Source organism: Peromyscus eremicus, chromosome 3, assembly GCF_949786415.1.
Source record: "Peromyscus eremicus chromosome 3, PerEre_H2_v1, whole genome shotgun sequence".
NCBI lineage: Eukaryota > Metazoa > Chordata > Mammalia > Rodentia > Cricetidae > Peromyscus > Peromyscus eremicus.
The window spans coordinates 114,227,513-114,252,805 of NC_081418.1; the positions used below are offsets into that span (position 1 = coordinate 114,227,513).

The following is a 25,293-nucleotide window of genomic DNA, read 5'->3' on the forward strand; positions in this document are numbered from 1 at the left end:
AATAAGGGTTTAGTTCACCTTTCAGTCCAAGGATACAGTCCACTGTGGGGATAAGTCCTGACAGCAAGGGCTTAAGCTAGATAGTACTGAGTGTCCACAGGCAGGAGCAAGAGGGCCAGAGAATGATGGATGCTGACACTCATCTCCCTGTCTCCTTTTATGCAGACCAGGACACCAATACAATGAATGGTACTGCCACATTCTGAGTTAAGCTCATCTAGACCATTCCCACATAGACTAACCTAATCTAGGCAATCTATCCCACAGTCTTCTTAGGAGCTTGCTTCCTAGGTGACTCTAATTTTGTTAGATTGCCTGTACTAACCATCACAAACACTAAGTGCTTCATATCTGATTAGCTAAAAACTGCAGTCAGTGTTTGTGTGTGTGTGTGTATGTGTGTGTGTGTGTGTGTGTGTGTGTGTGTGTGTGTAGTGTAGTGTAGTGTATGTGTGTTTGCATGTGTGTGGGAACATTGCCTGTGTTGGGATGGGGAGGTGCAAATGCAGAAGTGGATGCCTGTGAGTGGAGACCTAAAGTACATGTCAGTGTCTTCTTTGACTGCTCTCCAATCTACTTGTAGAGGCAAGGTCTTCTGCTGAACCAGGAGCTAGCTGATTCTGGGTAGGCTACCTAGCTAGCTTGCCCAAGGAATCCTCTGGGTGTCTTTTTCCTGAGTTCTAGGTTATAGGTGGCTGCTTGACTGCCTTTCTTCCTTCCTTCCTTCCTTTCTCTCTCTCTCTCTCTCTCTCTCTCTCTCTCTCTCTCTCTCTCTCTCTCTCTCTCTCTCTCTCTCCTTCTCTCTTTGTAATTTAGCTTCTTTATTGATTCTTTGGGAATGTCATACCACACACCCCAATTCAGCTCACCTTCTGGTCCCCCCAAATCCTCCCCTCATCCCTGCAGTGCCCACTCCACAAAAGAAAACAAAACAAAGCAAGTAAGCAAACCAAAAAAATAAGAACAAAACCAACCAACTAACAAACAAGCAAACAAAAACATAAACAAGGAACCTCTTAGCTCCAACACCTCTTCATTCATCCTGGTGGCATTGGGGGCCTGGGAGTGTCACACAGTGTACCCTTTTGTCCTATTAGCTTTACTAGCAAATGTTCATTGCAATGAGTCACTGGTCTATTTCAAGGCCTCTGACTTTTGGTAAACTATCATCACTGGATCCTCACTGGAATTCCTCTGGGACATCCTGTTGCCAAATCTTGGAGATCCTTTGGGTATTGTGCCACAGTGCCTTCAAGAGCACCAGCAGGTCCTAGATGGAGTAGATGTTAGGGTAGGCCAACCCAAGGTCCAGGTGTGGGCCAGGGTGGTAGCTGAGCAGGTCAGTCCTGGCCACTGTGGCTACCCACCCCAAGCAAGAGGGCAGAGTCAGCACCCCTAAGTCCATACCCTCAGGTTCAGTTCACCCTAGCCTGTGGTGAGGGGTGGGGCCATCTCTCCAGCATGCAGGGGCCAACTCTCTCGCTGCAGTGTCCATCCAGAGGCAAGGGAAGCTTTCCCTGGGCCAGCAAAGGGTGGGGCTGGCTCAGCATGGCTCTCTGATTTCATCTTGAATGGTTCTTAAGGCCCACTCTAGTTGACCTGGGCCACAGACATCAACACAGACCCCAGCTGCAGCTGGACCATGTACCCAGACACGGACCCAGGCAGCAGCTCTCAGCTGGTCGATATCCTGGCTCCAGGTGGTAGCCCCAGCCACTCAGATTAGGATGGCTCTGGCAGCAACACTGCCCCTGGACACCAACAAGGTCACAGGTTGCAGCCAAGACCCTAGCCTTCATGTGGCCTTTGGTGGCAACATGAGCCATGGACACCAGAGCTCAGCTGTGGTAGGACCATCTACCCAGACATGGTCCTCAGCAGCAGCCCAGGTCTGGTTGTCGGCATGGCTCCAGGTAGCATTGAAGGCAACCCAGATTGGCACAGCCCCAGTGGAAGCATGAGCCCTGAACCTCAATAGAGTCCCAGGTTGTGGCCCAGACCACTGGAATCAGCATGGTCCCTGAAGACCGCAAGAGCCAGGGACATTAACACAGACCCTGGCTGCTATAGGACCAGAGACCTAGACACGGCCCTTTGCAGCAGCCTGGCCTGGACATCATCATGGCCTCAGTTAGCAAGCAGACCTCCTCCATTACCCTACTCCACCACCTTCATCATGGCCCCAGGTGGTAAGCAGGGCTCCAACAGCAGCCTACACCTCATTATCTTCCTTCTTTATTTCTTCCTTTCTGCCTCTTTCTACAGTACACGAACCATTCTGCTTCTCTTCCTTCACCATTTTTCCACCACATATCTGCTGATCATGATGGGGCCCACCTGCCTGGCTCTACAAGGTGCTGGGGGGGCCCATGGATGTCTTCCCACCACCAGGGCCTTGAGGACCCCAGCTGGCCTGTGCCTGTCTGACTTTCATGTAGGTTCTTGGGAAGATCTGAATTCTGATCATCACTCGGGTGGCAAGTACTGTATCTGCTAAGAGTCATCACCTAAGCTCCTACAATCATTTTTAATAAAAAGAACTAACTCTACCCTAATATTTTTAAAATTAGCAGAGAAACATGTTTCAAGTGCAGACTCCATGGCTTTACTCTTAAAAAAACTTGATTCTGAAGATGGAGAGGAAACTTTGGATCTACTAAATATAATTCTCCTATGGGGCCACCAATATGACTAAGCAGGTTAAGGAGCTTGCTCCCTACCTTCCAACATGTGTTCAAAACTACAGACTGACATAGTGGAGGGAGAAAACTATTTCCCACAAGGTGTTCTCTGACCTCACACATGTACAAACACACACACACACACACACACACACACACACCCCACACACACACACACACACACAAATGAATAAATAAATAAATGAATGAATGAATGAATAAATAAATAAATAAATAAATAAATAAATAAATAAATAAATAAATTGCTTTTATTCTCATACATGATAAGAATAAGGCAGATGTCAGGTCAGTGATTTGAGGGTTACATGTTTTGAATCTGCAGAAAGATGTAGCCTACAGGACACTCATTAAATCTCCATGACACAAGCTAGTACTCATTAAAATGTAAGCCAAGGTTTACTGACGTCATTGCAGTTCTTTGCCAAAAGTCATTTGCCTCTCAATTGGCTTTCTATCAACAATTCAAAAAGAATAGCTGAATCCTTCATTATATGTTAAGTCAAAAATATTTATCCAGCACCCTAGGATTCAGAAGAATATTTTTTCAAACATTATCATTAAGTAAAAAATGCAGGAGTATTATACACACATAATGCAAGTTAATTACATTTTCCTGAAAAGAACATGTTTAAATACATTTCTTATTCTTGCAATACTTTGCTATGATAGTCTGTAGACAATCCCTGCACAGTGAGATAATGGATAGTACTGAGACTCCCCTCCCTACATCCAAAGCTAAACAGTGGGAATTATGTTCACAGGCTGAGGAGATTACATCACCGAAGATTGTGAGACATGTTAGGTTCTCACATACTTCTGCTCTTGTAAAGAAACTTTTATATTCTGATTTATCGAAATTCAAAATACTTCACAAAAACTGTTTTGAGGTAAAATAACAAAAAGGTCTTTGAAAACAACGGTTACAAAACCATGAAAGTAAATCTCATGGAAAACAACATCAATCATACTAAGTAGAGTTTCAAGTGTCAGTGGTGGGAATATATTTTGATATAAATTTGAAAAGTAGTTTTAAATGTATAGTCATCTACACATATACACATGGAGAGAGAGAGAGAGAGAGAGAGAGAGAGAGAGAGAGACAGAGACAGAGACAGAGACAGAGAGACAGAGACAGAGAGAGACAGAGAGAGAGAACCAAACACACAGAGAGTTCTTCATTTGAAAGTTATTTCAAACCAGAAAAAGGCTTGAATGAATCCACATTGATCTACCAGTAGAACCTGGTACAAAAGGTCTGATGTGAAGCCCTGGTTCTTATGCTACAGTACACGTTAAGTCACTTGGGGTCTTGCTGACCCATCTGTGCTTCATCCCACCCTAGAGAGTCAGAAGCAGAAGGGCTTATGTGGGGCATGAGAATCCAGAAAATTTGCCCAGGTGAGTTTGATTCTGTTTTGAAACATTTCCAATGCAAAACTTGGACTGTCCTCCACAAGTACAGAAGAGAAAATGCTCTGACAGGGAATAATCTCTTATCGAACTGCACACTCTACTTTGATTTAGTATTTTAAAGAACCCACATTTATGTTTGTTTAAGGAGTGTGAAAGAGGGTAATATAAACCAATAAAGCAGACATAGATATTTAAATGTTCAGGCAGAAAGGATGGTTTTCAGCCATATTTCAGCTATATATGCCTGAGAGAACCTCTGACTATGAGCAAAATGTTCCCAGCATGTAGGGAAACTCCACCAGGCCAAAACTCACTGAATGGCAAGGTTCATCTGCACAGAGCTACAGTTTTCACTGTAAAAAGCATTCTAATTCTAGAAATAAATACCAAAATCATTCAGTCCCCATCTCCCTTGCTTTCTTGCAGTGTTTAATAGTTCCCTCTTAGCTTATCTTTCTAAGATACTTTTTAAGCTACACAATCCCTCTTACAAGACAGCTCTCTATTCTGCCCTATCTAAAATCTCCTTTGTAAAATCATACAAAGCATACAAATCACAAGTATCATTTTGGTGCTTTTATATATTATTTCACTGCACTCTGCCCATATTCAGACCTATTACCCTGTTTTGATCCATTGTTCCTTATCCATTAATTCTATACTCCCTTCTGATTTCATGTCTTACACAGATGCACATGCATGAACACACACATACACGCGTGCACACTCACGCTTACTCCTGTATGTACACACACATCTTGAATTTTGTATATTGCCAACTTGATAAAAGATTATATAGTCAAACTGCTGTCTAGAAGGTTTTGTTTCTACCTATCAATAGATCCGTGCTGCCCTCAACTTAGTCAGAGCTGCTGCTGTTTACAGTAGTCAGAAGTTAACTCAGAGAATCACAACTGATCAAAGTGCTAAGAATAAATGACTACGAGAGCTCAGCCACACAGGGGACATTTAGGTCACCACCCATTATCCCCAGGGCTCAGAGAACATGGCAGAAGAAATGGTGGAAAGAATGTGAAAGCTGGGAGGTAGGACCGAGGAGTGTTAGCAAATGCTGGCCATGCGCTTATGAACTCCCAACACCTGTGGTTTACCTGCAGAAGGTTTGTACCAGATCAACCCAGGTAAAAATTCCAGCTTGGAAGTGGGAGAATAGGACAATTTGAAGTTGGGAAGGGGATGTGTTGGAGGGTTTGGAAGATGTTGGTTGGGGAGTAAGATAGGTGGATATGAATAAAATACATTGTATACATGCATGAAATTCTCAACATATAAATTAAAAATATAAAACCAAAACAGGACAACAAGAAAAAAAAAAGCATGCAAAAGAACTTTCTTGTAACATGTAAGACCTTGGACCATATGCTCTGATTTGAGAATCTGTGTTTTCCTTATTTGGAACTCTGATCATCTCAAATAAGCTGCTCCTTAATCAGTCTGCACCTCAGCTTCCCTTAAGAAAGACAATAAGTATATAGGAGCTGCTGCCCGATGGCTCAGGGTACTGGAAGTGGGAGAGATACTATCTTCCCAGTGTATCTTCAATGCTTTATACAGTCATACATTATTTTTAATAATTGTCTAATAACTGCAAAAAAGGGGGAGAAAAGCTAAGACCATTCACTTAAATGGCTTTCCAAGTCATTCCCTAAACTTCTATCATTTTCCTAGGATGGAGCATCTGACTTCAAAGTTCCTGCACTAACCTAAATTCTGAAAGTCAGAGGCCCCAGAAGCCAGCTTCATGTCTACATTGCTTGGCAAGGCCTCAGTGGGCTTGGAGTGAGGGAGGAGAGATATGAGAAATGAGGTATTTCTTTTTAGAGCTGTAAAGTGCAATGCTAAAATAGTACCATAATGTCACAGTGTAGGAACAGATGAAAACATACACAAGATAATCTGCCTATTTCCCATTAGGTGGCATGGGCTGGGGAAAGCACTTGATATTCACACTGCCTCCAGGGGTGGAAGATAAAATTGTCTAAAACAGTAGGATTGGTGAGCATGTCTTTAAATAGGAAGCTATTGCCTGGAAAGAAGCTCACTGCAGCTAATTCACATTTGCAATTAAAAAGTAAACCTTAACTTTGTGAATTTTTCTTATTATGACTTACCTTAAAACTTTTTTTGGCAGGTGAAAATGGGTTCATTTCATCTGGCCGTGAGATGGAAATGTTCCTTGTATGTCGAAGTAGCAAGAGTTACTAAGAGTGCACTCAAAGGTAGCATAAAATCTATTTACCAAGAAGTGTTCCATATATGATCTACACACTATAAAAATAAAGCAAATAAAATAATCCTGAAAGCCAATAAATGTGAAGCCTATAAAATGTCTTCTACAAACTTGCTATAATCTGTTAATGGCAGGATTCCTTTCAATATCATTTAATTGTAATATTTTATAAAGTTCCATGATGAAGTTGCTATCCTCAGTAACAACCTGTTTTATTTGAATATTAATATCTGGTATTTGGTAGTTTTTAAGAAATAATATTTTACAACTGAGTTTAGCAAAATAAAAATGAAGAAACCACTTAGTATAAGAGGAAGAACAGTTAAAATATATTTTGATTATTTTCAAAATTCTAATGTATTTAGACAATACAGTTTGGGGAAGATAATTCTAAATCAAGAGATAATTTTAGAGGTTAGTAATATTAGGCAAACGGTTAATGGGCTTTGAATTTTGGGAAAGTGGCTAATGTTTGCACTTACAATTTATCAACATTAATGAGCATATGGTAAGGCACACCTCAGCTTTCAGGGACTCAGTCTTCCCAAAAGTAAAATAAGAATAATAGAATAATAATAAAAAATAACAGTCATCTCAGAACAGTTAACAAGACCATCTGAATTGCAAATCTGGAAAGAAGTCCAAGAATGGGGACAATGACGGAGGACAAATGAAGGAAAGGAGAGGAGAGGACAACCGGACATATGCATTCTGGAAGCAGAGGGTAGCTGCTTGAGGTAGATGAAGATATGAACAAGATGGAGTTGGAGGGAATGGGAAGACTAGTATGGCACAGACTGAACAGAAACAAGACATGATGTCATATATGTTTGAAGATGCCACAATGAAGCCTATGACATCAACTGTTAACAGAAGAAAATAATTTAAAATGTATTTGCAGGACAATACAGAATTGTAGAAAGCTGTGGAATCACCCTATTACTATTTCAAAAGAAGTCACTGATTGCTGAAGTGAGAGCCACATGCATGACTACTGTTACAAACAAATCATTTTCAGCTGGCCATCATAAAGAAAACATGATAGACTGCAAAGTTCATGAAGTATTTGAATCTTGCTTTTTTAAATAAAGGTTTTGTGCAAGCCACAAGAATTTCTAAGTTCAAATGTGACAACCAACAAAACAGAAGAACCAAAGAACTTCAAAATGTCAACACAGGAGCATACAGCACATGAAGTCTATAGGATTGACATTTACGTAACATATTTCTCAGTTTTTGAGAATTTTGGAAATTATTCAGAAAAAAGTGCATTCAGTTAGTTACATAATACACACTGCACTGCCTAGAAACCTTTTTCTGAAGCAGAGCTGAAGTTTTTGGAGGGATTTTAATTTAGTTAGGAAGCTTCCTGAATAGCTCAGGAAAAAATAAAAATGGTATAGGATTCACACAGGAAGTACCCAGAGATGCTTTGATTTTGTTCAAAATATTCAAGAAACACTACCATACACGATACAAACACAGAAAAATGGAGACCTACATGTCTGCATAAAACTTATTTTGTTGTCATGGAGACAAATCCACAGCACATATATGAGGCGTGGCTTACTCTACAGTGGCTGATGAGCTCATCCTGATTTGACCATACAATTTATCTTCACTAATAAGATAAATTTGACAATGAATATCGTCATGCACAGGGCATGAGACAAGGACAGAGAGATACAAAGTGGAAGTGTCCCATAACAATGGGGCCAGATAGTCACCAATGACAAGCCCATCAATTGTACATAGACCTAGAGAGGAAAGAGCTGGTAATACAACGATGTCTGTGTACCATATTCTCTGCTGAAGGAAAGGTTGGGTTTCAGTTGTTAATTAGCAACTGAGATTCCAAAACTTTCAAAACCATCCATAGTAAGCTAGCTTATGGTTTCAGGAGTCGGCAGAGCCCAAACTGAGATGCTTATCTTAGCCTGCCTCGAGTGTTTGTCCAGTCTGAGGAGCTAAAATACATATTTTATCTTGCTAAAAAGTCAGAAGAAATGTTCCCTGACAGGTTAAACCCTAAAAATACAAAACATTCAGAGCTCACAAAATTTATGGGAACAGAACCACACCTACTTAGCTACCCATCAGCTTTGGCTGCTCCTATGCCAAAGGGAGGCTGAGAATTTGTATAGCTCTCACATGGGCCACAAAGAAATTAGACTCAAAACTCTATGCACAGGCCTGAGGATGGCTCGTCAGTGAAATGTTTACCTTGTTATCATGAGGACCTGACTCTATCCTAGAATGCAAGGAAAGCCAGGTGTGGTGGCACATGCTTTTAATCCCAGTGCTAGGGAGGAAGACACAGGTAGATCCCTGGGGCTCACTGAAAACCCAGGCAATGTATATATAGGCAAGCAACACACACACACACACACACACACACACACACACACACACACTCACACTGAGGAGCTAAGGGCAATCGACGGCAGTTGCAAGAAGAGGCAGTTTTCTTTAGGGATGCAGCCTCTGAGTGGCTACCTATGCACCACTAGACAGATGACCCCATATGCATAAACATACTAGCAGCACAAAGTGGACCCTGTGTGTTAAAAAAAAGACACAATGATGGGGAGGAATAGTGGTAGAGAGGACAGGGGTGTAGCAGGAGGCAGGGGGATAGGGATGAATTTGACAACTTATTTTGTAAAGATTAAAATTAAATATTTCTTTTAAAAATTAAAGCTATGTACCCCCCTTTGTATGGCCACTGCAAAACACACAATGACAAAGGGCAAGGACTGCTACCTTGCCCTTTCATTCATTCATTCATTCATTCATTCATTCATTCACATTCATTCATTACTGAATGAATGGTGAATTTGACTAGTAACAGAAGATACGAGATGATGTTTCAGAGTGATGGAAATGTTATTTAATTAATGTTATTAATTTTGATCATGACTAGGATGTAATTGTCTATAGGACGATCTGTACAACAACTAGTATCAATTTCACCACATATCATTAAGAATAAACCCCCCCAATCCGGTATTTTTTTGTCTTCAATCTCATCAGCCATACAGATTCATACAATTCAGTCTTCTTCCAGTGAGGAGTCTCAGACAAAGGGCAACTCCACTTCTCAGTTTAGGTGTCTTTAAACAAGAGCTGTGTTTTGTTCAGTAGATCCACCTGCTTCGTGTGAAGGTCAGGCCAAGCCTTTCCCACTTTATTTTTGCTGAGCCAAGTGCAATGGGCAGACTCCCTGGGTCTTCCGTGATGCTCCTGGTTCCCGTGCGTCTCCAGGCAGTTAACTGCACGGAATCTGCTGTCTTCGTCCCATACTCGAGGGTCCTCACTTGCTGTGGGAAGTTCTGTATGGCAAATGTGTTGCTAATTAGTCGATAAATAAAACACTGATTGGCCATTGGCTAGGCAGGAAGTGTAGGCGGGACAAGGAGGAGAATAAAGCTGGGAAGTGGAAGGCTGAGTCAGAGAGACACTGCCAGCCGCCACAATGAGAAACAGCTTGTGAAGATGCCGGTAAGCCACAAGCCATGTGGCAAGGTATAGCTTTATGGAAATGGATTAATTGAAGCTGTAAGAACAGTTAGCAAGAAGCCTGCCATGGCCATACAGTTTGTAAGCAATATAAGTCTCTGTGTTTACTTGGTCGGGTCTGAGGCTGTGGGACTGGCAGGTGATAGAGATTTGTCCTGACTGTGGGCCAGGTAGGAAAACTCAAGCTACTCACTATCATTTTTCTTTGCTCCTTCCTCACAGTAAGTCAAACTTGCAGCAAGCTATTTATACCTTCCTCCTGAGTACACCTTTTCTTTAATGGTTTATTATGAATGATTGGAAAAACAGCTAAGAGGCTAAGAATAGGTACTGATTTTGTGTTGGATCCCAGTTCATTTTCCATAACTCACATCGGATGTGTACAATAGTCTGTAGTGACCACTCCATGGGGACCCAATATCTCTGGCTTCCATGAGAACCTGCACTGATGTGCATCCCATTCACACACCAAAATATGCATAATTTAAAAATAATGACTATAATTTTTACTTATTTGTGTATGTGTATATGTGCGCAAACATGTACACTCCATGTTTACATGTATACAGGTGCCCACGGAGACCAAAAGAGAGAAAGTTATATCTCCTGGAATTTGAGTTAGAGATATTAGTTAGGTTCGTGACAGTCCCCTGTAAGAGCATCAAGTGCTTTTTATCCACTAACTTATCTCTCTAGTCCTGCATCTTAACCTCCTTCAGCTCCAGGCTATCATCCTTATCCAGACCACTTTCATCAATACATGCTATCTAGTAACCCTAGCAGTCTCCCAGATGCAAACTTAACCCCCAGCTCCCTGCTTTAATATACTCTGAGGGACCTTTCTAACACTCACTAGAGCCCTGTCCAGACAGTCTTCTCATATCACTCTTCACTCCTCTCTAGAAATTCTTCAGATGTCCCATGCTGGCTGCCATTCCTACCACCTAGCCTTAGCATACACTGTTTTTCTGCTTACATGCTCCACATTTTACTCTCATCTTCTTCTGTTACTTATCCTTCTGTTTTCAGTTAAAGCTTCTTTTAGCCTTTAAGCTAAATTGCCTAACTGCCACAATCAAGGTTATAACCTCCTTTTAGTGCCTCCAATCACACCTCTAATTGTGTTTCATATATTCTCATTTTTATATGTCTAATGAAGTGCTTCAAAGAAGATTCATGCTGCTCATTATTTTATCACAAACACTTTATTCCTAGCAGCTGTAACTTTCCCCCAGTTAACACAACGTTTTCCTTATCATAGTGTTTTGCAGTACTTTTTCCTAACATCTAATGCCCTTTCCTCCTATGCCAATGCTTTTTCAATGCAGACTGTTTAAAATTTTGAGAGAATTGTGTGTGTGTGTGATCCTTCAACATACCATGCTTTTGTGCTAGATAGCCCTACATTGCAAAATTTTTTCCTCCTAATTTTTTATAGATTGGTGTTTAATTCATAGACTGTTTTATGTAGATTCTATAAATATTATGGAACTTGGAGTGTCTATAATTGATGGTAAAGCATCCCCAAAATAAGACATAAGAAACACTGAAAATTGCAAATAATATAATAGTAAATAATATGAGGTTTTCTTTATAACATAATTCTTTATCGACTCTTCGAGAATTTCACATCACGTACCCCAATCCCACTCATCTCCTATTCCCTGTATATCTGCCTGTCACTCCTGCAGCATGCCCACCATAGAACCCCTCTAAAAAACTAATTAAAAATAAAACAAAACAAACAAACAAAAAACTATCCCCCTCCTCTGTCTTTGCAGTGCCCCTTTTTCATCCTAGTGGCATCAGTAGCTGGAGTGTGTAATGCAATATATCCCTTTTGTCCAATTAGCCTCACCCACAAATCTTCATTGCAATGAGTCAGTGGTCTGCTTCAAGGCCTCTGGCATACCATCACCACTGGACCCTCGACGAAACTTCTTTTGGCTATCCAGCTGTTGCCCTAAGTTCTGTTCTGCAGGACCAGTCCCTTCAAGCACTCCAGGAGATCATAGATGGGGTAGATGTTAGGGTGGGCTAACACAAGGCCAGGAACGTGGGTCTGTGTGGTAACTGAGCTAGTTAGGCTGAGCCACTGCTTTTTAAAGTTTCTTTTAAATCAAAAATCAAATTCTGACTCCTCACTTACTCTAAGGCAACCAGTATCAGCCTGGAGCTATAGATCACTAGGTAGGAGCATCTGTTGCTTTTTCAGAGAGTGTGGGTTTGAGTTCCAGCACCCACACAGTGTCTTACATCCATTTGTATCTACTTCCCAGGGGATTTGATGCCCTTTTCTGGCCTCCATGGCTACTGCACACATGTGATGCACAGACATACAGGCAGATGCTCATACAAATAAAATAAAAATAAATAAATCTTTTTTTTTCAAAAAGAAAGCTACAGTAAGTCTAGTTTTAAAGGTTGTCCTTTCTTTTTCTTTCATAACTAAGTAAGTACTAGGACTATTTAAAGGGCTTTTGAAAAATTCTTTCATTTGTTTACTTTTTGCAGGGGAGTGGTGGCAAACAGGAACCATGGCACACATGAGAAGGTTGAAGAACAACTCTCAGGATTTGGTTCTCTCCTTCCACCTTGTGAGAGTCATGTATCAAGCTGTGCACCTTTGTCACTGAGGCATCTCATCTGCTCAGTGCAGGAACTTTCTAGAAACACTGGTCAAATGACTTCAAATATGGATATGAATAGAACACATGGTGGAATAGTGTGGTATAGCTAGTTTTTGTCTTCATTTTACATTTATTATCAATTGCTCCAGAATTATTTAATGAGAAGCCTATTATGCCTCCAATGGGTTATTTTTGTTGAACTTTTACAAATATTCATAGGGTTCTATTTCTGGATGCTTTGTTATATCTCTTCATCTATTTTACAACTTCTCCATCACTACCTGACTTGGTTCCCATGAGTATACAATAATAATAAACAATAAGGTGACAACTCACGCTTTGCTTACCTTTTCCAAGATTGCTCTATGATTTTACAGTCTCTCTCTTTTAAGTGATTATTTATCTTGTTTACTACATTTTTTTTGCAACATACACAGTGTGTGTGCATGCATGCATGTGTTTGTGAACATGAAGGTATACACAGGACAAGGCACACAGATAGCATTCAAAGACGAGCAATCTAGAATAATATCTTTCATTCCAGCTTTTGAGGCAGGGGCTCTCTTATCGTTTCTGCCTTCTGTGTTCTTCAGGCTGGCTAAATGCAGAATCTCCTGTCTGTGCTCCCACCATGCTTGATGCTAGGATTAAACACCAGCCACCAACATTCAATTTTGTTTGTGGGTTCTTGGGATACAACTCACATTTATCAGGCCTGCAATGTAAGTGTTTTTACCCACTGAGCCAGCCAACCAGCTTGGGATTTCTGACTTTCTATTAAACTTTAAAATAAGTCCTTTCACAGTGGAAACAAACCAAACTCACCAGCATTTTTTTTAGGTGTTGTCTTAAGTTTGTATTCCAATTTGGCAATGTAGAACATCTTTATTACATTGAGTCTGAATGTATTAGTTTTATATATATATATATATATATACACATATATGTGTGTGTGTGTGTGTATGTGTGTGTGTGTGTGTGTGTGTGTGTGTGTGTGTGTTTTATAAAGGCATCACCTACAAAGAGAGATCACCTCAAGTTTGTTTTCTGTTTATCTTCCATGTCTTATCCATGCTCTGTTGTAGTGACTAGAATTCCCATTAGTGTGTAAAAAACATGGGCATGCCTAAATTTTTCTTACCTTGAAGGGAAAGTATTCCATGAGCTCTTTTTTTCTTATCTTAAAGGGAAAGGATTCAGTTGTTCACTATTAAACATGATACTAATTTTAGTTTTATCAGAGGTGATGCTGCTGTCAACTTCAGGTACTTAATTATCTTCCATATACAACAAGATATTTTCTCATGTATAAACATTCGGATTTTGTCAAATGCCTTTTTAAAAAAAATTATGTGTAGGACCATTTTGCTTTCATGTATGTATACCTAACGTGTGTGCCTGATGTCCTCAAAGGCCAGAAGAAGGTGTCAGATCCCCTGGAATGGGAGTTTTAGAGATGCTGTAAGCTACCAAGTGGATGCTGAGAATCAAAGCTGGATCCTATGGAAGAGTAGCCAGTGTCTTAACCACTGAACTCTCTTTTGAGCCCTCTAATACTTTTCACACATGTGACATAATGATATGATTTTCCTTTTTATTTAAATTATGTCTTATGATGATTGATTTTTCAAATGTTTGGTCAAACTCACATTTTCAGTATAAATTTGATTTGAACTAAGTTGGTCTTGCTACATAAATCTGCTTCAGTCTTACAGGATACTCTGTCAATACCTTATAGAGTATTTATACATGTGTTTTAAGGAGAAACAACAGTCAGAAGTTGTGTACTCTTTTGTTTTCTGATCCCTGTGGTGGGTTTTGACACTAGTGTTGACTTTAAAATATAAACTCTGATGAGATTACTCTTCTTTTTTCCAAGAAAGAAAATCTTTGTCCGTTCCTTATTATTTGGTAGAATCTCTGTAAAGAGAGTTCTGAAGATTCTCTCTCTCTCTCTCTCTCTCTCTCTCTCTCTCTCTCTCTCTCTCTCTCTCTCTCTCCCCCTCTCTCTTTCTCCCTACACACACAAACACACACACACACACACACACACACACACACACAGAGAGAGAGAGAGAGAGAGAGAGAGAGAGAGAGAGAGAGAGAGAGAGAGAGCGAGCTCTAATTGTGAGTTTAATATCTTTAGTGACAGAGTGCTGTTTGGTAGGTTTAAAAAACAAATTTCAAGGAATTGGATCATTTGTGCCATTGTTGAATTTAAGAGCCTAAAATATCTAGTTGTGTAATTTACGATATGAATGTATTCCCTTCCTGGCTTTTAATAGCGTCAGGGCCTGTAGTAATAACACTTATCTTACTCTGGGGAGTTGTGATTTCTCTCTTCTTTATTTTTATTGTTAATCTGCTCTCCTAGTGGTTCATCAATTTTCTTGATTTTCTTTTCAAAAATAAACTATTATTTCACTGACATTTCCCCCATTGCTTTTCTATTTTCAACCCCATTGATTTTTCAACCTTTTATACTTATATATTTATGTGTGATTTCTTTCTTGTGGCCTTTGGGCTATTTGTCTTTATATGACAGAAGCTCAATAAGTGCATGGTTTGGCATGGAAACAGTTGGGGTTTCTCTTTTTTGTTGTTCACTCAGATTCCCAGATCTCTGTGGTGATTTCTGTCATTATTTCATTGAATATTCTTTGCATCCAACTATCTTTCAGACAAGATCAGTTTCATTTTCAGAGTTCAAATTTATTCCTATTTGGATGGTTTATCTTCTGCACTGGGTCTTCTACTCTCCCCAGTAGTTCTGTTGAGGGAACAGGAGTGATTTTCTATACAGGGACCAGGAAGGTGTCTCACTAATGGGAAAGGACTTTTTAAATATGCAGCTTTCCAAAGAGGGTGCTATCTCTCCTATACATACAGGTCACATCTTCACTGTGGCACCTATTGTGTGAGGACTCCTCTACTAGTACTCACTCCCACTAGCATGCCCCTAGAAAAGGAAAGTAGAAACAGGTCACCTAAGCAAATGGAATTCCTACATGCCACGACTAGTTCACACTGCTAGATCCATCCAAATGTCCCCTGGTCTCTTCAAAGGAAAGAGGATCTCAGGATCTGTAGATAAGGTGAGTTCTTGCCCTGGCTGAGTATTTTTGGTCAAATCTCCTATGATTCTCCCTTTGTTCTAGTATTTAGTTCTACTGCAATGGAAATTCTCACTCAACCCAAGATGGTTGGGTGTCTAGCAATGTCTTAGTGTAGGTTATCTTCAGGTTTGGTGGGGGGTCAGAAGGATGCATTCTGTTGTTTTTATACCATGGCTCCCCCATGTAGTCCACATTTTTTCTTGTTGTTTCTCACACTATCCTCCAATAAACAGTTGTACTTATAAAGGAGATGCACATATTATTTCCCAACTGAAATAGGTCTCAAACTTAAAGATCTGTGGCAGTTCTTTTTCTTCTGTCCTTTCTTTCTTCCTGTCATTTGTATCCTTGAAGACTCACACTATAGTTTAAGCTAATTGCATCTTCTGTGCCTTTTAACATGCAGGTCTACATTATATAATGGTGCTTAGACCTGGAGGCTTGATGAGAATCAAATTATTATTTAAGCTAAAAGTCATTTCTTGGTGATGTTATCAAATAATTAGGCATCCAAGTTTGTACACCACTTTTTCAGTAGTTTTAATACTAACCAGCAGATCTAGATCTATTTTTTGAACCTCTTCATATGGAATCTTTGCTGAAACTAACAATTTTATTTTTAAATTTTTTTATGTATATATACATATGTGTAACTGTATCATTTTATGTGCATCAAATACATGCAAGAGCCCATGGAGAACAGAAGGCATCAGATCTCTTGGAAGCAGAGCTCCAGTTAGTTGTGAGGCACCACATGGGTTCTGGGAAATGAACCGAAGTCCTTTTCAAAAGCAGTAAGCACACTTATCCAATGAGCCATCTGTGTAGCCCACAACTGCAATTGTTAATCTTATGTAATATAATTCACATAATATTGTTGGAGGGGTATAACATCAGATAATAACTGAAACAGCTTGACCAAAAGGGAAAAAAAAGCTAATCTGGTATGATAATCATGGTAAGGAGGGGTATTTCAATGGAATGATTTTACAATTGTTCGGTTCATTGCTGACTACTTTCTTATTACAACCAATTATACTTCTCAAATGTTCAATCACTGATCTCTCTCACTCTCCACTCTGACTCCTCTTTTTAAATGAGAATATGCAGAAGGTGCAAACAGCAGTGCACTACACAAGGACTTGTTTGTCTCTTTACTAATTGTATATGACAACAAAAATATTGGCTGTTGAATACAATAGCAAACCTTACTTAAAAGAACAAAACTATTCCACTCATTTTTCTCCAGCTGTTATAGAAATTTTAATATTGCCAGAGGGCTCAGCATCATCTCCTGCATGTATTTCCTCCTTTCTTCTTACACAATTCTAGTAGAGTCTATCCTGCACATGTTTATCACAGACATAAGTCGATGGTTTATCTGCTGCCTTTCTACATACCTTCTAGTTACTTCCTTTCTTTTCCTAGTTTTTTTCAAATCTAGGTCATCATGTAATCCTTGCAGGTGACAGATCCATCACATTTGATCATCTTTTCATTTAGCAGCTCCTCATTGCCTAAAAATGTGTCTCACCTTCCTTCTGATGGCACACCCCACATTATGCCACTCAACCTTACTCCTCCCCACTTTCCATTGTGTATTCTTTACTCAAACTATTTACTCTTATTTTTAATGTATCTGCCTTTGTTTAAAAAGAACTATTACCTATATTATAATCACCTCCCAAATCTAGGACAGCATCAGTACGCAATGATTCCATTGCCTGTGGGTCACTAAGAGCAAAAAAAGTTATATTCTTGAAGCAGGAAGACTTACTTTGGAGTGCTTTGAAAAGTTACTCTCTGAAGCCTTGTCCTGCTTTAGTAAAGTAATTACCAGGCCACTCTCTTCATAATACTTTTATCAACTGCCATGTACTGAACCCCCATAGTTCTGTACAGTCATCAAAGGAATGAGTCCATCCTTCCTTCTTTAATAGTTACAGCAGTGTTTCATGCCTTATTCTTTTTTTTTTTAAAGAGGACATTCCTCTTTCTTTTTATTTTATTTTATTTTATTTTATGATACATTTCAGTTCTACATATCAGCCACGGATTCCCTTGTTCTCCCCCTCCCGCCCTCCTCCCTTCCACCCCAGCCTACCCCCTATTCCCACCTCCTCCAGGGCAAAGCCTCCCCTGAGGACTGAGATCAACCTGGTAAACTCAGTCCAGGCAGGTCCAGTCCCTTCCTCCCAGGCCAAGCCAAGCGACCCTGCATAGGCCCCAGGTTTCAAACAGCAAACTCATGCAATGAGAACAGGACCCGGTCCCACTGCCTGGGTGCCTCCCAAACAGATCAAGCCACTCAACTGTCTCACCCATTCAGAGGGCCTGATCCAGTTGGGGGCCCCTCAGCCATTGGTTCATAGTTTATGTGTTTCCATTCATTTGGCTATTTGTCCCTGTGCTTTATCCAATCTTGGCCTCAGCAATTCTTGCTCATATATACCCTCCTCTTTGCTTATTCTACTCTACACACTTCCAAAGGTTAAAGCACTTAATTCATCTTGTATCCCCTTAGTATCTTTAGTATTAAGCCAATCCTTGCTTTCTTTACTTAAGAAAGAGCTGCATGTTCTGAAATCCAGCAAGTGTTGCAAGTAAATGAGAAAGGATCTGAAGCAAAGGCAACCTGGACAAAACTAAAGCCAGAGGAGACCAGCACAGCAAAGGATGATGAGGGGAGATGGACCAAGACAAGGAAGCAAATGCAGGCTAAAGCTGCAAAAGCCTGTTTAAACCTGCGCCCAAGGCAGAAAGAGAAGACACACTAGCAGGTTAGGAAAATCAGCCCTGGACAGAAAAGAGAGGATCCAGGACCTTTCTTCATCTCTGATTTGATGTCTTTTCTATCCTTCCCTGGCTTGTCAATCTCTGTCTACCTCCTGCTTCCATCAATAATTCTAACTGTTACATGTCTTTCTCACTAAATGATGGGTCAGTTAAGGGCACCGAGCATGTCTTTGTGCCTCTTACCGCATCATGGTGACTAAGATCTACGTTTTCCTCAGTAATGGGTTACTAATTTAAATAATGAAGCATCAAATGAGATCAATAATGACAGGATCGATGAAAATTTGTAACAACTCTGATCTGTTTGATTGCAACTATGCCTAGACTTTTATCATTCACATCCTGTGTCTCTTTTCTGAAACCCATTGGAAGCCTCATGAGTCTGTGATATATCTATTTTGTCTATCCAACAGAACTTAATGCCTATGAATCTCTAATAATGATTGATAAATAACTTCAATATAAACCAACAATGAATTCTTGTTAGTAAATGAAAGTGGAAGATTAAAATCTGTGTATGCAGGTAGTAGAATTTTGTGGGGATAGGATAGGGGGTGAGACATGCCAATCCAAGCCTCCATCTGTTTCAATCCATGCCTTCTTTTCTCATTATCATTCACAACCTTTACTTAAAGCCTCTACGAGGGACTAATTGGCTTTCTGGATCCCAGATTCCCTACACAAGATGGCAAATGAGTTTGTACCTCATGCAGACATATCTCACAGCAGGAATAAGTATTTTAGAAGTGCTTCTTTTCCAGTTTAATACTGTTCTGGCTGGTGTGCTGGTCAGTCTCAGTTGAGAAAATTTGAAAAACATGGATTTTGTTGTTGTAGTCGTGTTCCCAGGTCAACACCTCCTGGAGAGCTAGCATGTCTCACTCAAACCCTTCAGTTCCTCTCTAATGAACTGATGCTGTTGTCTAAAGCTCTGGCTTGTCCACCAGCAGCTTTAAATCAATCCATGTCACGGTGCTGCTACATTTTAGAACAAAACCCATGGCGGGGAAGGTGGTATCTAGCAAAGAGTATGTACAGCTGGTTTTGCCATTTCTATTACAAAGTTGATGCGGGTGAATTTTGTAAACAGTCATTTCCTAACAGAATTTGCACAACAGTGTTTGTTTACTACATTTCACTTTGCTCTACATGTTTTCAACAATTCTTTCTGACCAGATTCTAAATAAATACAATAGTTAACGTGTAGAGGCATGACGAAAAAATAAGTCACCCCACTGCCCTTTTATTCTGTATGAAATCATTAAGCCATTGAGTAGGGAGTAGATTATATGAGTGCATTATTTAAAAATACAGGTATGCAACAGGTGCATGAGCAGGCCTTTTGGAACCCACTTCTATGATGGGATACCTTGCAGAGACTTGAGTTTGGGGGATGGGGGGCGTGGACCTGCCTCTCCTAAATGTACCTCCCCATGGGAGGCCTTGCCTTCTTGTAGGAAGGAATGGGGGTTGGGTTGGGAGGGGCAGGAAGAGGGAAGAGGGAGATAAAAATTTGAAAAAAATAAAATTCTAAAATACATAAATAAATAAATAAATAAATAAATAAATAAATAAATAAAAAATACAGGTATTTTCCTCACTCCATAATAATTTTTCAATGGGTATTATGTACCTAATCTCAAAAGTGCACACACAAAAAGCATATTATATGTGCTCTTAATTCTCAGTGGTTAACATTTTTAACTGACTGTATTATCTACTGGTAGCTAAATAAACTTGGCTATGAAACCTAAGAAAACACGTTCTCATGTCTCTACTGCTCAAATTCTAGAGGCCACACACAAGAATGGGAATGTGACTAACTTAGGCCAAGGCAAGAGCTGAAGCAAGTGCAGGATTGAAATGAAATAATAACAAAGACAACTTGTGAGTTTAAAATCCACAGGTCTTTCACCTCAGCCAGAGTTCCATCAAAAACACTTCCTCAGCAGCTACTGGACCCAGAGGACACTTTATGAAAAGTGACTGTTTAGGAAAAAAATCCATATTATCTCATAAATCTATGTACTACAATTATTGAACTTGAAAAGCAAGTCTTCAGGATGCTGGCCAGGAGTTTATGCATGTGGTTTTATTGTCACTACCCATGAGTGTGTTGGACATTGTCATACTTAGCTTCAGCCACCAACTGAGGGTAAGAGGAAACCTCAACAGAGGAATTGATTTTGTTAATTGGGCTGTAGCATGTCTATAAGGCATTTTCTTATTGCCAATCGATGTAGGAGGGCCCAGCTCACTGTGAGCTGTGCTATCTCTGGGCAGGTGAGCCTGGGAAGAACAAGACTGATAGCTGAACATGGGCCAGGGAGCAAATCTGTAAGCAGAATTCCTTTATGGTTCTGCCTTCCAGTTCTTACATTGGCTTCTTTCAGTGATGAACCACAATATGTAACCAAGTAAATCCTTCCTTCCCAATCTGGTTTTGGTCATGGTGCTTCTCACAGCAATAGAAAGTACACTAGAACAGACTTTGCAAACAGACATTTCTCAAAATCTCCTTAAAATATGTTAGTTTCCTAATAAAACTAACTGGGTCTTAAACACTTTCCACAATTCTGAGGAAAGCAGCTGGTACTCAGTTGTTTCTCAGTAACTGGTAACTCGTTCCCCAAATTACTTTCTTTTTGTCATGGGGTTGCACTGAGCAATACAAAGATTAAATACTTCCACATGGAACACTTCTTATTGTGAGAGCAGCCGGGAAGAAAACAAGTATATAAAAAGGCCTTTCCCATTGCTATTTCAGTTGCTGGCTAGTGTGTAGGACTGCTCATAACTGAAAGAAAAGAAAATGAAACAAAATATACAAACAGAAAACGATTAAAAGAAAAAGGAGACTATTGGATCCCAATATCAATTAACCAGCCCGCACTAAAGAGAAGTTCCCCTGCTTTTATGATAGAAGAAAAAAGAAAGAAAGACTTACTATGAAGCAGTGATTATTTCAATGTATGACACCTCCTCTGACATCTTTCCAGGATGCATTTCTCTGTTTGAAAAAAAGTTATGGTATTTGCTTTGCCTGTATGGTAGCTACCCTACCCCACAATAGCATATTTACTTGCAGGACATCCTTGCACAAGCCTCATTAGTTCATATGCACCCAATAAGAATCAACCAATTCCTGTAATCTTCCAATTGGTCCAGAGATAGAGAAGTCTTCAGTCCATATTTTCCCTAAGACAATGCCTGGGATTTGTAGTTGAATCTTCAAACAAAACAAAGTTCTAGTCTCCCAAGGGGGCCAAACATGGCATGCTAGCTGTCATATACTGCCAACTAATATTTGAAATTAGCCCCACAAAGAGGTATCAGAGAGGAAAGCAGGGATGGACAGTCATTAAGAAGTGAGGGCATCAGTTGAACTGTTGGCCCCAGTAAAGGCTGCAGCTAACTTACCCGGGACTTTTCAGTAGTGAGATTTAGAGTTATTTTAGGCTTCATGCTTGCAATTGGTCTCACCAGTAAAATAATTCACAATAAACAAAACAGAGGCTGATTAGAGTCACAGCAGTGTGACAGAAGGAAAGAAATGTGGAGAAAACAAGAAAATATTCTTCAGCACTAGTGGGAGTGAAGAGGAAGTCACAAACAGAGCAGATCAGCTTGTTGAACAGTATATTACTCTTATGGGCAATAGATGGTTTGCAAAAGGACTGAGCATCTTCTCAAGGCACAAAGTTTGAGTTGGTGACACCATAAAAATACTGTTGTAAATCCATGAATAAAACACCAATGACAAAGATGGTCATATTCAAGAAAGAGAAAGAATATGATAATGGAATGTAATCAAGTCCCCAAATTAAATGCTGAAACTACCATGGTGGATTTGGAGATGCAACTGTTTTGGTGGTGGAAAAATCATAGACCATGTATAATTATACATCTTATTATTAGCATCTATTTGAATGGAAGTGCAAAGCCTAGGTGAGCTGTCATTGAGAAAAATCTGTCTAATGATTCTCAGCTGAAGGAAGCAGTCCATTAACAAGTTGTCCATATGATAACCTATAGCTAAGTGACTAAGTGCATATTTTTAGGGTACCTTTTAGTGTACCCATTAAAACAAACTTTCTAGTGAACTTACTGATTGGAAGTCATAAACAAAATACTAAGAATAAAATACACTCAAAGGAGTTGAATATATTTCTTGATGTTAAATCACCTTATATTAGTGTACTTTGTAAAAGAGGATAAATATTTAGTGAGAAAGTGACAGACATTGTTGTTAGTCTCCACAAATAAAGTAGAGAGTCTGATTAGTACTCACTGTAGGAGATTTTTATTAATAATTCCACTAATTATATAAAGAAGGTGATGAAAGAGTCCATTTTATACTTTAGGGATTTGAAATTGAAAGTTCCAAGGTATAATTTATAGAAAACAAAATTTTACAAATAAATGTACTCTTATATAGTATATTCTTTTTTTCACAGACTTAATTAGAGTAAACAAACCCTAGAAGAAAAAAAAAAGCTTACAAGTGATATCAGATGCCTTTTGCAAGAAAAAAAAGTTATCCTGAATTGAACTACCAAGCAAGATATTCCTTCCCAGACTCAGGATTAGGAAATGATGTAAATAGCAACTTTATCAAAGCCACTTTGCATTTTACATCCGTAATTACAGGTCTAACAAACACAGATGAAAAAGAGGAGTGGGAAAATTTTCCAAAGATATCATTCCTCTGAAAAGTTACAGATTTCATATATGATTTTATAGACATTTCCACCATTTGCAAAATAGAGTCCCAGCCATGTAATAGATGAATATTACACCAGGACCTAACTAAATGGATGCTCACACGGAAGACAAAAGTAGAGAATATTTTTGGTACCCTACAGCAGGAGAACACAACAGCCTAAAAATTATGGTACAGGTACACTATCAAACATCACACACATATAATAGTAGTTTTGTTCCTATCAAAGAGTAGAGCCCAATTCAGGCCTTGTCATGAGTCATTTGGTTTTACCTTTCTCTTTCCACCCAAGCAGCCAGCTACTCCTTCACCAGGCAAGCCTGTCTTCTACACACATACCATAACTGCTCAACTACAGACCAGAAATTGCTTTTAGAGTTCTTATGAACTGATTTTTTTTAAAATCCCAATAGAACATCAATAAGAAACACTCTTACAGTGAGTAAATAGAGGAGAGAAACAAAACAAGTGGATGATTTCGAAGTAAGATGCTATCTGGGGTTCAAGGAAATGAAGCTAATCTATCCAGAAAAGCATTCAATCTACTTCCACTTGAATGGCATTATATTGGAACAGGAGAAAAAAGCCACAGAGAAGAATACCAGATAATGAAAGGGCTAGATAGGTTCATGGCATCAGTGGCCTCAGGAAATTTTCAAGTGTCTAGGGTACTAGATACTACAATAAGGGGATTTTAGAGACTCATATTTTTTATAATGTTACCCAACTTGGAAGAAATTAGATAAGTTTCATAGAAAATGAAAGTTAAGCAGCATTTTTCTCTTTCATACTGCCATGATCCCCCCAATATGAATTGATAAAAGAAAGTCATCAGACGTTAAAATAAAATTAATTTGATATCACAACTAAAAATCTCAATCTAGAAGTCCCAATGAGTGATAACTGTCAGAAAGGGAAGTCAACTAAAACTAAGTAGCCAATGCTATGTATGTCATATGTCAGAATTATGTTAATGACACAATAAAAAATTTAAAAATGTGCATGTTATTATGAGGTCAGAAACCTCTTATCTACTCAGACCCTCGGAATATAATCTCTAGGTCCCTAGGAGACTGACTATACCAACATATTATATACAGTAAGCAGACTACTTATATTTAAGGAAGTGGTCCTATTCCAATACCAGTATTCCCAGCTATACACCTTCTCTCAATCTGTATAATTAACTGATTTGATTTTCTTATTGGTAGCATTGGCTGTGATAAAATTAGTTAGGTAAGACAAAGCTATAATTAAGAACAAAGGAAAAAAAGCAACAACTGAACAATCAATTGTAGTGTCACTGAATGCCTCTAAAGTACAACAGAGGACTAGGGGAGGGAGTTCTAGACTATCAAAAGTAACAGCTCTGTGGTTACAGCAAACAAGTGCCACTTCTAAAGATCACCATCTACAGACACATGAGAGATGACAGATTTTGGAGTTTAAATATTACTTTCCCATCCTTAAATTACATCGTCTTACAGAAATAGAGTTTCCAAGCCTGTCATTTAGCTGTTAGTCTCAACAAGCACTGCCTGGAAGGAAAAGGAAAAAAAAAATATGGTGAGAGAATTCTAAAGGCCATTGTTATGGCATAATATTGGAAAAATTCTCACAATAACGCTGAGACCAAATAACATGTCATTGAAATCTCTCAGGTATTTCCAATCTAGACCCATTTAAATGAGCTTCACTCCTAAATGTTAGCATAACTCCTAAAACAGAAAGAAAAGATAAAATAAGAGAATTTTAAAAATAATATTCCTGGTCCTTCCCTACAAATGAAAAGATGTGTGACCAAAAAAAAAAAATCAAACAACTGCTATTCACTGGCTAAGTCAGGCCTAGAAAGAAATGTGCCCACTGATAATCATAAGTGTGACTATTGCAGTGTTTCATTTCACAGTCACGGCAGCTGTGACTCTCAACTTGAAACCCCCTGTCACAAGTTAATTAATTATGGTTTCTATTTACAGACCAGATATTTAAAATAGTATATAGAGAAAATTAGAGGAAAGAATAATGCAAAGGAACTAACCCAAGGCTCTAAGATTACCTTTCTCCAGGGCAGACATAGGCAATAGGATGGTTAGAATAGGAGGCAATGACAAATGCTGACTATGTTTAAGGAAAGTAGACC

General features: G+C 39.2%; 1 protein-coding gene and 1 long non-coding RNA gene across 3 annotated transcripts in view; both read right to left on the minus strand.

Moving 5' to 3' along the window:
* Window positions 1–25,293, minus strand: part of Cntn3 (contactin 3) — a 257,987-nt gene that overhangs the window by 194,777 nt on the left and 37,917 nt on the right. The window lies entirely within an intron of this gene.
* LOC131907249 (uncharacterized) lies at window positions 9,344–24,686 on the minus strand. 2 transcript variants are annotated; one of them, XR_009378342.1, is made up of 3 exons: window positions 24,636–24,685; window positions 21,375–21,437; window positions 9,344–9,698 (listed from the first exon to the last, which is right to left on the minus strand). It is a non-coding gene; the product is annotated as an uncharacterized LOC131907249 (long non-coding RNA). The 2 variants fall into 2 exon arrangements; XR_009378343.1 differs by lacking the exon at window positions 9,344–9,698 and adding an exon at window positions 20,552–20,916 and having other exon boundaries at window positions 24,636–24,686.